General features: G+C 39.1%; 1 protein-coding gene across 1 annotated transcript in view; it reads right to left on the reverse strand.

Moving 5' to 3' along the window:
* MTPN (myotrophin) overlaps positions 1-14002 on the reverse strand; it is a 59761-nt gene that overhangs the window by 8586 nt on the left and 37173 nt on the right. The window lies entirely within an intron of this gene.

Raw genomic sequence — 14002 nt, forward strand, 5'->3', positions numbered from 1 at the left:
TAATTAATCTTTTCCTACAGACTTGTCCCTTTTTCAGTATTTTTTATAATGATAAAGACCACCATCATCTTCTGGAAAATGTGCGGACTCCATGTAGTTCTTGCTGCTTCGCATGTCATCAATCACCAAATCTTTTTTTTTTTTTTTTCAATATATGAAACTTATCGTCAAATTGGTTTCCATACAACACCCAGTGCTCATCCCAAAAGGTGCCCTCCTCAATACCCATCACCCACCCTCCCCTCCCTCACCCCCCATCAACCCTCAGTTTGTTCTCAGTTTTTACATTTTTTTTTTTTAACGCTTATTTATTTTTGAGACAGAGAGACAGAGCATGAACGGGGGAGGGTCAGAGAGAGGGAGACACAGAATCTGAAACAGGCTCCAGGCTCTGAGCTGTCAGCAGAGAGCCCGACGTGGGGCTCGAACTCACGGACCACGAGATCATGACCTGAGCCGAAGTCGGCCGCCCAACCGACTGAACCACGCAGGCGCCCCTGTTCTCAGTTTTTAAGAGTCTCTTATGCTTTGGCTCTCTCCCACTCTAACCTCTTTTTTTTTTTTTTTTTTTCCCTTCCCCTCCCCCATGGGTTTCTGTTAAGTTTCTCAGGATCCACATAAGAGTGAAAACATATGGTATCTGTCTTGCTCTGTATGGCTTATTTCACTTAGCATCACACTCTCCAGTTCCACCCACATTGCTACAAAGGGCCATATTTCATTCTTTCTCATTGCCACGTAGTACTCCATTGTGTATATAAACCACAATTTCTTTATCCATTCATCAGTTGATGGACATTTAGGCTCTTTCCATAAATTGACCAAGTCTTTAGAGGAGACTATTCTTAACATTTCTCATATGTCCTTGCAGCCACGACATTCAATAATTTCCTATCTTTTTTCACTTCTTACACCATTTTAATTCAGACTCCATACATCTGTTTGGGTGATGTTCGTTAAAATCCAAGTCTGATCACATGACTACTCACCTACCAAAAAAGTCTTAATGGCATCCTCAAAGAAGAGAATGAAAATAAATAGTATGACACAAGGCATAATCTGCTCACTACTGACCTCTCTAGTCCTATTTCTTGTTAAATCCTTTATAGTGAATGCTGTAGCTGTGAGCTTGCTTTTTTTTTTTTTTTTTACCTTACCCTAACGTTGCAGGGTCTCTCTGTGTCCCTGTGACTTTTCTCACATTGTTGCTTCTCTTTAGAATGGTACCCCACTTCTCTATTAGATTCCCGGACAAAAGTGTCTAAGATTCAGCTCAAGTGTCAAATGCTTTTTATAAATTACATGACAGGTGCTTTATGAATCATGGTGCTTGAAGTTGTAATGGCATTCTTACTCAAAACACACTATCCCCTTGACCCCTAGGACCACACTTGACCTCTTCTGCCTTCAGATCCCTACTATGTCACATATAAATTCCTGCCACAGCGATCACAACACTTCAATGCGCTTGTTTTAGGTCTTTCTCTCCCCCTACTAGACTAAATACGTTGAAGCAGGAACCAAGCTTGTAAGTCTTGGGATTCCCAAGGCCTTACAGAGGATCAGTTAACAGGCAGTCAATAAACGTTTATTAAATTAATTGATAAAGATAGGGAATATACATACACACTAAGGGACTGGAAGAAACAAAATTATTCGTTACAAATTACTATAAGCAGATCAACAAAGTACTGCCACTGGGAACAGGTTGCTCATTAGGCATAATATATAAAATGTTTAATTATCTTCAGGTAATTTCAACATCGGAGACCCTTCAGTTCTGACATCTGATTAGAGAATCAGGACTAGGCTCATCTGCCTATATTTAGAGCAGGATTCAGGTGACTAATGTTTCCTGAAGAAGGAAATGGTTGTTATGGCCAAGTGGCCCAAGTACACAGGCAGGCCGTTTACCATTCTAGGGAGTAAAAGCTTTAAGACATTACAAATAACTTCTGGATCTTGAAAAGTCACAGGCTTAGATAATCAAGTATTACTTGATAGTAAATTGTAGAATACAGGGATTGTTAAAAAAAAAAAAAAAAAAAGTTCTGCTATCTCTGTCCTTGAATAGAATAGTCTACAAGGTAGCTAGCTAAAAACATAAAAATTCAGCAACCGTGGTATGGACAGTCAACTCACTTCTGGACAGAAAGTTCATTAGAAGCAAACACAAAATGAATGCCTGAATGAATATAGCATGTTTCCTTTTACCTGATATTACAGGTCTCATAAGGACTCTCAAAATTCAAAAAGGAACAAAAAAGGGCTTTGTCCTCCCCCTTTCACCACCCGAGTTGAACTTACTCAACTGTTCCATTCTCTGTGAAGACCCGAATTTCCCAGGCAGTTGGCTCTCCCCTCCCCTGTATACCTCTGACACTTGCTGATTCTACTTCAAAGTAGATACTGGGGCTCGGCTCAGCTGGTGTCCAGTGCACCCCCTTCTTCCTGGCTTTCCTCTGCTACAGAGGTGGGAGAGAAACTGAATCCTGAATCCCCAGACTCCCTCAGAGCTACACAGGGCCATCTGACACCAATTCGGTCTCCCCTATGGAGGGCTTTCCTGAAAAGCAGAGTCCTTAGCTCTCTTCTCCTGCTCCCATCCAAAACACAGACGCAATGCCTAGAGGTTCAGCAGTCCTCTTGTGACCCTAAGACAGGGAAGATGGAGGAGAAGGGAGTGTGGGACGTTGATGCCCAGCCTCGGACTGCATCCCTTCAGACATCTTGTTATGAGTCATTTTCTTGTTGAAATCACCGTGGTAGTTTTGGTTATAGCTGGACTCCATTTCTTTTAAGGCTCTTACCACAGTCTGTTAATTAGGTTAACAGACCTGTCCCCCCCCCCCCCAAATTAGGTGGGGCTCTATGAGGGCGGGGGTCTTGTCATATTCATCTCTGTACCCTTACCACGTAGGATGACGCCTGGGATACAGCAGATGCTTAACAAAAATTTACATGTGGGTCACAGTGCAAACGAGTATTAGTAACATCAGTCACCCTCAGTGATCACATATATTCACCACATTCAAAGGAAAAACTACCTTTTCTACCATCTTGTGTATATATGCACCAAAGCTAGTCACTGTGTTAGAATACTGTAAATTCCTTATTTTGAATCGGTCAATTCATACACATTTTAGAACTGTCTTGAGATACTGCTTCTCAAGAATTATCTCATGATTTGGGGCGTCTGTTCATAGTTACATTGTAGTATGATAAGATGCTCAGAACCTGGGAACTTTCAACTGTTTGAATACATATTTAAATATTACCATTACTAGAGAACTTACACAATTCAATTCTGGAATCTACTAAAAACAGTAACATTTAAAAAATTATTCAAATGCCTTACATTTACACATGTCGTATAATGTTATTTACTGGTACAGGATTTAACCGTGCATTTAATTTACATATTGATACAGGTACCACAGTAAAGAATATTTCTGGGCACCCCAAAAACCTAATACAATACTCAACACAGTGAATGTTAGGTTTCTTAAATTTTGTAGCAGTTTTGAGTTTTTAACCTAATACTACATATATATCATCTCATTTTATCCTCACAGCAGCCCTGTAAAGTAGGCACTGTTATCTTTTTAATAGAGATTTAATTTAAGATCAGAGAGGTTAAGAAACTTCCCCACAGTCAGTCAGCAAGTTATGGTAACTAGAGCTTTCTGACTCCACATCTCGTGTTCCGTGCCAGCTTTAGTTAAAAATGACCGAGGGCTGGGGTGCCTGCGTGGCTCACCTGGTTGAGTGTTTGGCTCTTGATTTCGGCTCAGGTCATGATCTCACGGTTTGTGGGTTTGAGCCCTGTTTGGGACTCTCTCTCCCTCTCTGCCATTCCCTCACTCTCTCTCTCAAAATAAACTAAAAAAAAAAAAAAATGACCTATGGCTTTTCTCCTAAAAAGGTTAGGATGAGACCCAGATTCTGCAATTTATTAACTTGAGGTATTCTCAACATTTCTGTGTCTCCTGCTACAGGGAAATGAAGAACCCTGTACCACTATAGATACAGTGTGTCATCTGTTGAACCCTTTCAAGCTAAAGAACATTTGCAGAGATAACCAATTCCTAAGTCTATTCAACAAACATTCATAAAGTTTCCGTGAATTACCGGACATCATTTTGATGCAGTTTTACTAGAACGCAGTCATGCTTATTATTATTATTTTTTAACATGTTGCTTATGGCTGCTTTTGTGCTACAACCGCAGAGCTGGGTAGCTGTAACAGACACCGTATGGTCTGCAAAGCCTCAAGTATTTATTTTTGGTCCTTTGCAGAAACTGTCAACTCCTATCCTGGGGCGTTAAAGAGAACAAGAGGCTGGTTCTCTGCATATGTTCATAATCTGGAGAGGACAAAGGAAAGGATCGTGTATGCAAACATAAGTCCGCATGGTAAACACAGGCACACCTCAATTTAATGTGTTCTGCTTCAGTGTGCTTTGCAGATACAGGGTTCTTGTTTTTTAACAAAGTAAAGGCTCGTGGGAACCATGGGTCAAGCAAGTCTATGAGTGCCACTCTTCTAACAGCGTTTGCTCATTTCCTGTCTCTGTGTCACATTTTGGTAATTCTTACAGTATGTGAAACTTTTTCATTTCTTCTGTTTTGGGGATCTGGCATCAGTGATCTTCGTTCCCACTGTAACTGTTTTGGCACACCATGCACTATGACCCTGTGAGATGGCAAACTTATGGACAGATGACCTTACGTGTATTCTGACTGTTCACCGACTGGCTGTTACCCTCTCTCCCGATCCTCCGGCCTCCCTGCCCCCTGAAACACAACAGTATTGAAGTGGGCCAATCAGTCAGCCTATACTGGCCTCTAAGTGTTCAAGGGAAAGGAAGAGGTGCAGGTGGTCCCTTTAAGTGTGGTGACGGGAGATGATCAGATGCCTCGGGAGATGTAATGAACGGGGTGAACGACGCGGGCACGGCCGCACGGCGTTCGGCTACGAACGACCTTCTGAGGACAGTCAGAAGGAGGATCACCTGAATCCGGACTGTGGCTGGACGAGGGTGACTAAAACCATGAAAAGCAAAACTCTGGATGAGGCGGGCGGGGGACTACTCTACTGGCTCTGTGCTGCAGAAGAGCAAGCTTAGGATTACATGTGAAGGAACTTGCTCAAAACCACAAAGTGATTATGAGGCAGAACTGAGAACTCAACTTGGGGGTGGTGTGTGTGGCACCAAGGCACCCGGTAAGTAGGTCACTGACCAGAACTACCTCCTAATGACGCCAGGCTGAAAGATCTAAATGGTTTAAAATAACAAGCTTACAACGGGTACATTTGTGTAGGGGATTTGGGCAACAGTGTAACAACTGGTCTCTCCGTGATTTAAGTGGTGAAATTCAGAGCTGGATCAATTCTGACAATGCAGTTTCTTTTTAAAGTAATTCAGAAAGGCATCGCTGAGTTCAGTGAGGGTCACTGGTCCTGAAATGCTTTCAAAACCAAACCTGCCTAAGTTAGATGGAACAGAACTTGGGGGTTCCGAGCAATCATAAAATCCTAGCTTGAGCATATGTAAAGCTGTCTAGGTTTTTCTGGGGATGGGGCAGTGAGTAATCAGAGCAAAAAAGGGTTCTAACTGCAAGTACGTATTTGTTTATGCTGAGAAGGGTGACTTCCCAATCTTTGTATCTTACACATTTAATTCTCAGTTCAAGCGGCAAAAATCAGTACCACAGACACTTGGAGGATTTGACAATGCTGGCATTTGAGGGGGGTATTCAGTTTTTATCATTAACTGGCTGCTTGGTAAATAGAACACAAATATGTTCAGTAAAGACATCAATGTTCTAAATTTTCGTATTTTTTACTCTAAGACATACTTTATGTAAAACATTAGTAGTTTGACTTCCTTTTAATAAAAGGAAAGGTAGCTGAGCAAACCTTTGTGTCTGTACCTCACTCATTTATCCTACTCAAACAGAAGCAAGTAACTTCGAGAGTGGTCTTTACACAGCTATGAGTCACTAAAATTGGTGTCACACAATTAGTGGTTACCTATTTTGTTGTATGGTTACAGTAGACTTGCTAAGGAGGTAACTTCTTTGACACAATGTGAAGCAGAGAAATAATGGAAAACAAAACCAAATTTTCTTTGGATTTCCTCCTCTCAGTTATAGCTTAATGTGCTAAATATCACTAATAACAAATGACAGTTTATAATAATAATTTAAGTATGCTGTAGGTTTGTAATCTAGGAATAAAACAGTAATTACTGTTTTAAAACTTTCGCTAGGGGCGCCTGGGTGGCTCAGTCGGTTAAGCGGCCGACTTCGGCTCAGGTCACGATCTTGCGGTCCGTGAGTTCGAGCCCCGCGTTGGGCTCTGGGCTGATGGCTCGGAGCCTGGAGCCTGTTTCGGATTCTGTGTCTCCCTCTCTCTCTGACCCTCCCCCGTTCATGCTCTGTCTCTCTCTGTCTCAAAAATAAATAAACCTTAAAAAAAATTTTTTTTTAAATAAATAAAACTTTCGCTAAGTTTTCAATTCACAAGATTTTCATTCTCACATTGCTAGGGTACAACTTTTTCTCTTTAAAAGAATTCTTGTTCTTACAGGAAGTTGGTCATTTTTAGTAATAGCATATACTTACATGAGGACTATATGAACACACCAGAGTAAATGACATAGCTTATCTGTCTACATTCTACATTGTAGCAAACTTAACATGTTTTTCTTTCTTGAATGTTTATTTTTGAGAGAGGGAGAAAGAGAGAGAGAGAGAGCGAGAGCAGAGAGAGAGACACACACACACACAGAATCCGAAGCAGGCTCCAGGCTCTGAGCTGTCTGCACAGAGCCTGATGCGGGGCTTGAACTCATGAACCGTGAGATCATGACCCGAGCCAAAGTTGGATGCTTAACCAACTGAGCCATCCAGGCGCCCCAAACTTAACACCTTTAAATGAGGTATACAAGCAAACATTTAAATATTTCCCTTTCTCCCACATTGGTTTATTTCGAAATGGTTTTCTCTAGGATTAGGAAACAAGGATACTTCTTAAAATCCAATTATGAACATATAAATTATAAGGCATTACATAAATTATAAGGAATTTTAGTAAGTATTAATGTAGAAATGTTGATAGATGTCAGATACTATGTACCATAACAATATTATGGGAAATGTCTAACGGAGAGTTTGCTGCAGGCAAACATTTCTCTCAGAGAATTGTATCTTTAACCAAACTAGAAGATACCAATTTTATGTATATCAAAATACAGCTGTGAAAAAGAAATTAACTTTGGACTTACGAAAGTCTACTGGCTAATATTTTAATTCACGAGTATCATTTCATGCTTAACCTTTTAACTAATGTGTTCATGAAATGATGCTATTTCTCAGGCATATGAGATTTTAATCAGGAATAAACAGTGAAAATTCCAGATCATTGTCCTGTAAGCTCTTGTTTGGTTACACTAGTTGATGATAAAACTTTTCAACAAATGAGCACTAGCAGAGTTGGAAAAAAGCATCCAGAATGACAGCTACATTCTTAACTTGCATCACTTAGGAAGGGTCATGTTCCCACTGAGGGCTAGAACCTTAACATGACGTGCACTATAAATTCCAAACTATTCATGAGCTAGAACAGCGGTCAGCAAACTGTGACCCAGATGCTGGTTTTTGTAAGTAAAGTTTTACTGGAATGCAGCCATGCTTGTTCATTTCTGTACTGTCTAGGACAGCTTTTTAGAATTACAGTCGACATACAATGTTATATTAGTTTCACGTATACAACAGTGATTGGACAACTCTATACATTATGGAATCTCAGCACAAGTGCAGCTACCATCTGTCACCATAAAACCCTATGACAACGCTGCTGACTATATTCCTGTGCAGCACCTTTCATCCCTGTGACTTACACATTACACAACTGGAAGCCTATACCTCCCACTCCCTTTTGCCCACCTTGCCCATCCTCCTCTTTCTCTCCTCTCTGGCAACTACCAGTTTGTTCTCTGTGATTATGACTCTGTTTCTGCTTTTTTGTTTTGCTTTTTAGCAAAAAAGTTCACTTATAAGTGAAATCGTATGGTATTTGTCTTTCTCTGACTGACTTCACTTAGCATAATACCTTCTAGAGCCATCCATGCTGTAACAAATGGCAAGACTGCATACTTTTTCATGGCTGAGTAATATTCCACTGTGTGTGTGTGTGTGTGTGTGTGTGTGTGTGTATCTCCTCTATCCATTAATCTAGGGACTCCAAATTGCTGCAATAAACACAGGAGTGCATAAACCTTTTTGTATTAGTATTTTGGTTTTCTTTGGATAAATACCCAGTAGTGGAATTACTGTATTGTATGGTAGTTCTACTTAAAAAATTTTAAAGAAACTTCTATACTGTTTTCCACAATGGCTATACCAATCTACATTCCCACCAACAATGCACGATGGCTACCTTTTCCCCCCATCCTTGACGTTTGTTATTCCTTGTCTTTTTGACACTAGCCATTCTGGCTGGTGTTAAGGTATTATTTCACTGTGGGTTTGATTTATATTTCTCTAATGATTCATGATGTTGAGCATCTTTTCATGTGTCTATTGGCCATTTACATGTGCTCTTTGGAAAACTATTTGTGTAGTGGTTTTTTTTTTGTTGTTTGTTTTTTTGGTGTTGAGCTGTAGGTTTATATATTTGGGATATTAACCCCTTATTGAATGTATCATTTGTAAATCTCTCATTTAGTAGGTTGCCTTTTCATTTTGTTAATAGTGTCTTTCACTGTGCAAAGGCTTCTTATTTTGGTATAGTCCCAGTAGTCTATTTTTCTTTTCTTTTCCTTGCCTTAGAAAATGTTGCTAAGGCCAATGTCAAAGGTTAACCATATTAAGCATGGGTTTGTTTCTGGGCTCTATTCTAGTCCACTGGACAGAATGTGTGTATTTTTGTGCCAACACCATACTGTTTTATTAAAGCTTTGTAGCAGGTATCTTGAAATTAGAGACTGTGATGCCTCCAGCTTTGGCTATTCAGGGTCTCCTGTGATTCCACACAAATTTCAGTATTTGTTCTAGTTTGTCTATGGCAGTTTTAGAGTGGCAGAGTTAGGCCAGAAAACACATGGTCTTCAAAGTCATACATGACTTTTTAAGAAAAAGTCTGCCAACCTCTGGACCACAGGATATTTTTGTATCACTTTTTAAGATTTTAAAGGCAAAACCCAAAAACCTTTATTCAACTGAGATCATTACAATTCAAAATGATATATACTTAAACAGTCTGTTTTGCTTTGATAAAAACAGGTAGAAGTCTTATCAGGTCTGGCCTTTTCACTGCTGCTGTGCTCGTTGGTTGCCACTTCTCAATCCTGGATGTGTGTTTCACACTCTTGCTTGGGCTTCTTCCTCCTCTGCTACTGCTACTCAGGAGGCTTCTCGAGCCTGCATTTTGACCTGTTCTGTCTCTTTTCCCTTGTCTCTCCTCACCAGTTTTGCATAGTATTTTTCATGTGCTCTGGATGTTGTGGAAGTACCAGGAACTTTGATCACCATCTTACCATTCAGCAATTATGTAGTTTTAGCTTTTTAAAAAAAATTTTAAAAATATTTATTTATTTTTGAGAGAGAGAGAGAGAGAAAGAGAGTAGGGGAAGGGCAAAGAGAGACGGAGACACAGAATCCAAAGCAGGCTCCAGGCTGAGCTGTCAGCACAGAGGCCGACGCGGAGCTCAAACCTATGAACCATGAGATCATGACCTGAGCCGAAGTGGGATGCTTGACTGACTGAGCCACCCAGGCGCCCCTACCTCATTTTGTTTTCCTAGCTTATTTTTTTTAACTTTAGCGTTTGTTTTTTATTTTAATATTCACTTAGATTTTTTCATATACTAATTTCTTACGATCCTTCTTGCCTCTCGGTTTTTCTCTTTGGGTTTATGGTGTATCCAGTCTTCACTTGTTTCTTGCTCAGGGTACTAACCACTTCAAGGCTTGGAGCCACCCTGGATCAGTTCCTACTTTTGCAATGACACTCTCTTGCTCGTGTCGGGGCATGTTATTTTCCTCAGTGCCATCCCCTCTGCTTTCTGTGTCTGAAGGATTCATTACGATGTCTTCTCTAATGAACCTCATACCATGGCATGTGCTCAGGCCTCCATCTCGAAGTGGAAGTCCCACATGTATTGATCTTCTTCTTTTTTTTTAAATTTCTAGCTCAAAAATCAGGCCAAATAACTTTTACGTACAGAAATATACGTGTTACAGTTTTCATAACTATCCCTGTAAAAGTTTTTTCTTTTACTATATGGACAATCAAGGATTAAATGTTTTAAATTCCCACTTGTGTCATAGACTTCATCTTCCACTGCACTAAAGGAGAACCAAACACGAAAACTTGTCCCAACTATGTGATATACTATCACTTACTGATTTGATATCATTCTAGCAACCCTCCTTTCTTTTGTTTTAGTGGTTTTCTCTTTTTTCCCTATTAGTTGTGATCACACTGAGTTTTTAACTTTATTTTGTTTTTTTTTCCTATACTAATGATATACCAGCTGGATAATACATTAAAAACGTCAATTTGATAAACTTCTCAAACTAAGTACTTTTAACACAAATTCGTAATAATCCATAAGGATTCTAACTTTTGATAAAAGGCAGAACCAGATTTCATAATACAAGCAATGATCGTAACAAAAAAAAATGCACTGAAATAGCCTTATTTTAGCAACTAAGGATTTCTGAAAGCACAATCAATTTCCAAAAAAAAAAATCGGGCTAACAAAACTATAGGGTATCCATTAAAGAAGGTTATGCAATAATAAAAAAAGTAATTTTGAAAAAGCAGAACTAAATTTTCCTATGCTGCTTTCATAAAGGTAAAAAAAACCCTTTCATCTAAAATAATAGCTCTGCATGGGTACAATCGATCTGCCATCAACAGAGCCACCTCTGAATGTCACTTAGCTCCAAAAATCAAGACTCACACACAAATAAAATAACAGTATTACAGTTACAAGTAAAAATAAATAAGCTAGTTAAAAGTCAAACAACTCAACTTACAACCAATAATTTAGCAGAAGAGTACATAATTACAGAGACCCTTCTAAGAAACCATGTTAGGGCCTAATGTATATACACATCAAGCCAGAAGATTCTTTAACAATGGAATCTTACAGTCATGTCTCAGGGACCTGGAGCACCATGCTTTGGGAATAAGGAATACAGAACAAGGGTTTCAGGACTTCTCTGGCATGACCATAACTGGGTTTTTTTGTTTGTCCTGTGAGGAAAGAGAAACTTACCAGAAAGAAATACAGAGTTTGAGACACGGCTAAGAAGAAAGAGCATGCTTATTAGGAGCCTCTCATTTAATAAACATTAGATACAGCCTAAGCTAAAAAGGATCCCATGGAGGTTTTTATTTTCAGAGAACAAAACCTTAGCTGGGTAGAAAAATATCAGGGAGAGTGAAAGGGGGAGGAAGAAAGTGTGTTTTATCTTTTACTGTGACTTACGAATTAAGTTTTTGGGCACAAGTGACATATGTATCCCTTAAACTAATACAAATGTTATAACAATGATTTGATACATGCATAGATTACAAACTGATTATCACAATAAGTTTCGTTAATATCACATGAGTTAGTCTTTTCTTGTGATGAGAACTTGTAAGATTTACTCTTAGCAATTTTCAAATACACAAGATAGTAATATTACGGTTTCTCTTACTATACGCTTAGCAGATATATCGAGGCCAAGGGCGTTAAATTAAGTCTATGCTGAGGAACAGAGCTGAGAGGCAAAGAGAAATCAGATCCTGGGAACGTGGGTCAAGCCCAGGGTGAGGCTATGCGCCTCAACGGTAGAGTGATGTGAGTCAACAAGATCTCTACTGTTTCAGCCGATCTGAGCTGGGTTTAGTTACTTGCAATATAAAGAGTTCTAACTAATAAAATATTGGAATTACACAAATCTTTAACAAACTGTAAATCAATAGTTGCAGCCTGTGAAACCAGTTTTGAATACGGTAAGCAAAAATATTCTCCGAGGGATGAAATTATCCAGTAGTTTTCAAAGGTACTTAAAAAAAATCTTGTCATGGGTGTGGGGGAGGGATGGACAGTGAGGAGACATAGTGACTGGAAATTTTGGGGAGCACATCCTACAACAGATTCTAGATCCTCTACAGTAACCAAGAATATTTCCATTTGTTTTGGCTTTGGGAGAACCACATTATTCCTATCAATAGAATGTGTAGTATCTAAAAATTACTATTAATATATATCTCTTCTCCCAAAATAAAAACCCAACACCAAACCAGTAACAACCACACACCTAAAGAAATTTAGTAATTGTGTATAACATGCAGCTATGGGTAAATTAAAAAAATTATCAATAAAGTGTTAAGAGACAAACATGCTAACCTTCTTTCCCAATTTTTTCTAAATCTTACTGAAGCTATCTCTATGAAGCTAAAAATCCTCCTCAGTCTTAGTTAAAATAAAAGCTACTATTTACTGAACACTTATGTGTTAGGCACTGTGGCAAAATGCTTTATATACATTTACTCATTTTTCTATCTTTCTTCCTTCAACAGGACTTATTTTAAAATCCCAAGTGGAATGCTATAAAGAGCATTTTCCAGTCTATGCCAATGAAACGATAAGCTTAGGATTAATCCTGGTGCCTTATTTTACAAAGATTTCTTGTCTTCCAACACCTGCAGGTTCCATGTAACATGGCTAGAAATGCTGCAACTGACTGGTTTGTTGAAGCTGGATTTTGAACGCCCTCTAAGAGTGAACACCAGAAAACTCCAAATTTACCAGGACCTCAAGCACATCAAGACACCAGACGACTTGGAGGGCTCCTATTTACAGCAAACCGCCTCTAATAACAACCTCACTCAGTATGTACGACAGAAAACGGAGCTTACAAATTTCATACAAGGGCTACTTAAAGTGTGGTCTCTAAACCTGGTACCAGTCTGCAAATGGTTAGGAGTCCAGAATATTTTCTACATCACTAAGTACAGTGCTTAGTTCGGCTAACTTGTTTTTTCATCGCAAGATACTCTTGATGAAGGAGGCTGGATTGATTTATTCTAGCCCAACCTTCTTATCCATCATGAACTGGTAACAGTTTGTGAGCCACAAAAGACCCCGAATAGCCAAAGCACCCTTGAAAAGAAAAAACAAAGCTGCAGGCATCACAATTCTGGGTTTCAAATTATAGTACAAAGCTGTAGTAACTAAAATAGTATGGTACTGGCACAAAAACAGACACATAGATCAGTGGAATAGAACAGAAAACCCAAAAATGAACCTACAACTATATGGTCAATTAAGCTTTGACAAAGCTGGAAAGAATATCCAACGGGAAAAAGAAATATGTCTTCAACAAATGACGGTGGGAAAACTGGACAGCAAAGTGCAAAAGAATGGAACTGACCACTTTCTTATACCATAACACAAAAATAAATTCAAAATGGATGAAAGACCTAAATTTGAGACCTGAAACTATAAAAATCCTAAGAGAGAACATGGTAAGTAATTTCTCTGATATCGGCTATAGCAACTTCTTTCCCCAGATGTCTCCTTAGGCAAAAGTAAAAATAAACTACTGGGACTTCGTCAAAATAAAAACCTTCTTCACAGTGAAGGAAACCATCGACAAAACTAAAAAGCAACCTACAGAATGGGAGGATGTTTGCAAATGACTTATCTGATAAAGGGTTAGTATCCAAAATATATAAAGAACTTCCAAAGCTTAAAAACCAAAAAACGAATCATCTGATTAAAAATGGGCAGAAGACAAGAACATTCTTCCAAAGATGATATCCAGATGGCCAACATCACTGATCATCAGGGAAATGCAAATCAAAACTACAATGATATATCACCTCACACCTGTCAGAATGGCTAAAATCAACAACACAAGAAACAAACAGGTGTTGGTGAAGATGTGGAGAAAGGGGAGCCCCTTTGCACCGTTGGTGGGAATGCAAACT

This window comes from Prionailurus bengalensis, chromosome A2 (genome assembly GCF_016509475.1).
Source record: "Prionailurus bengalensis isolate Pbe53 chromosome A2, Fcat_Pben_1.1_paternal_pri, whole genome shotgun sequence".
NCBI classification, from domain to species: Eukaryota; Metazoa; Chordata; class Mammalia; order Carnivora; family Felidae; genus Prionailurus; species Prionailurus bengalensis.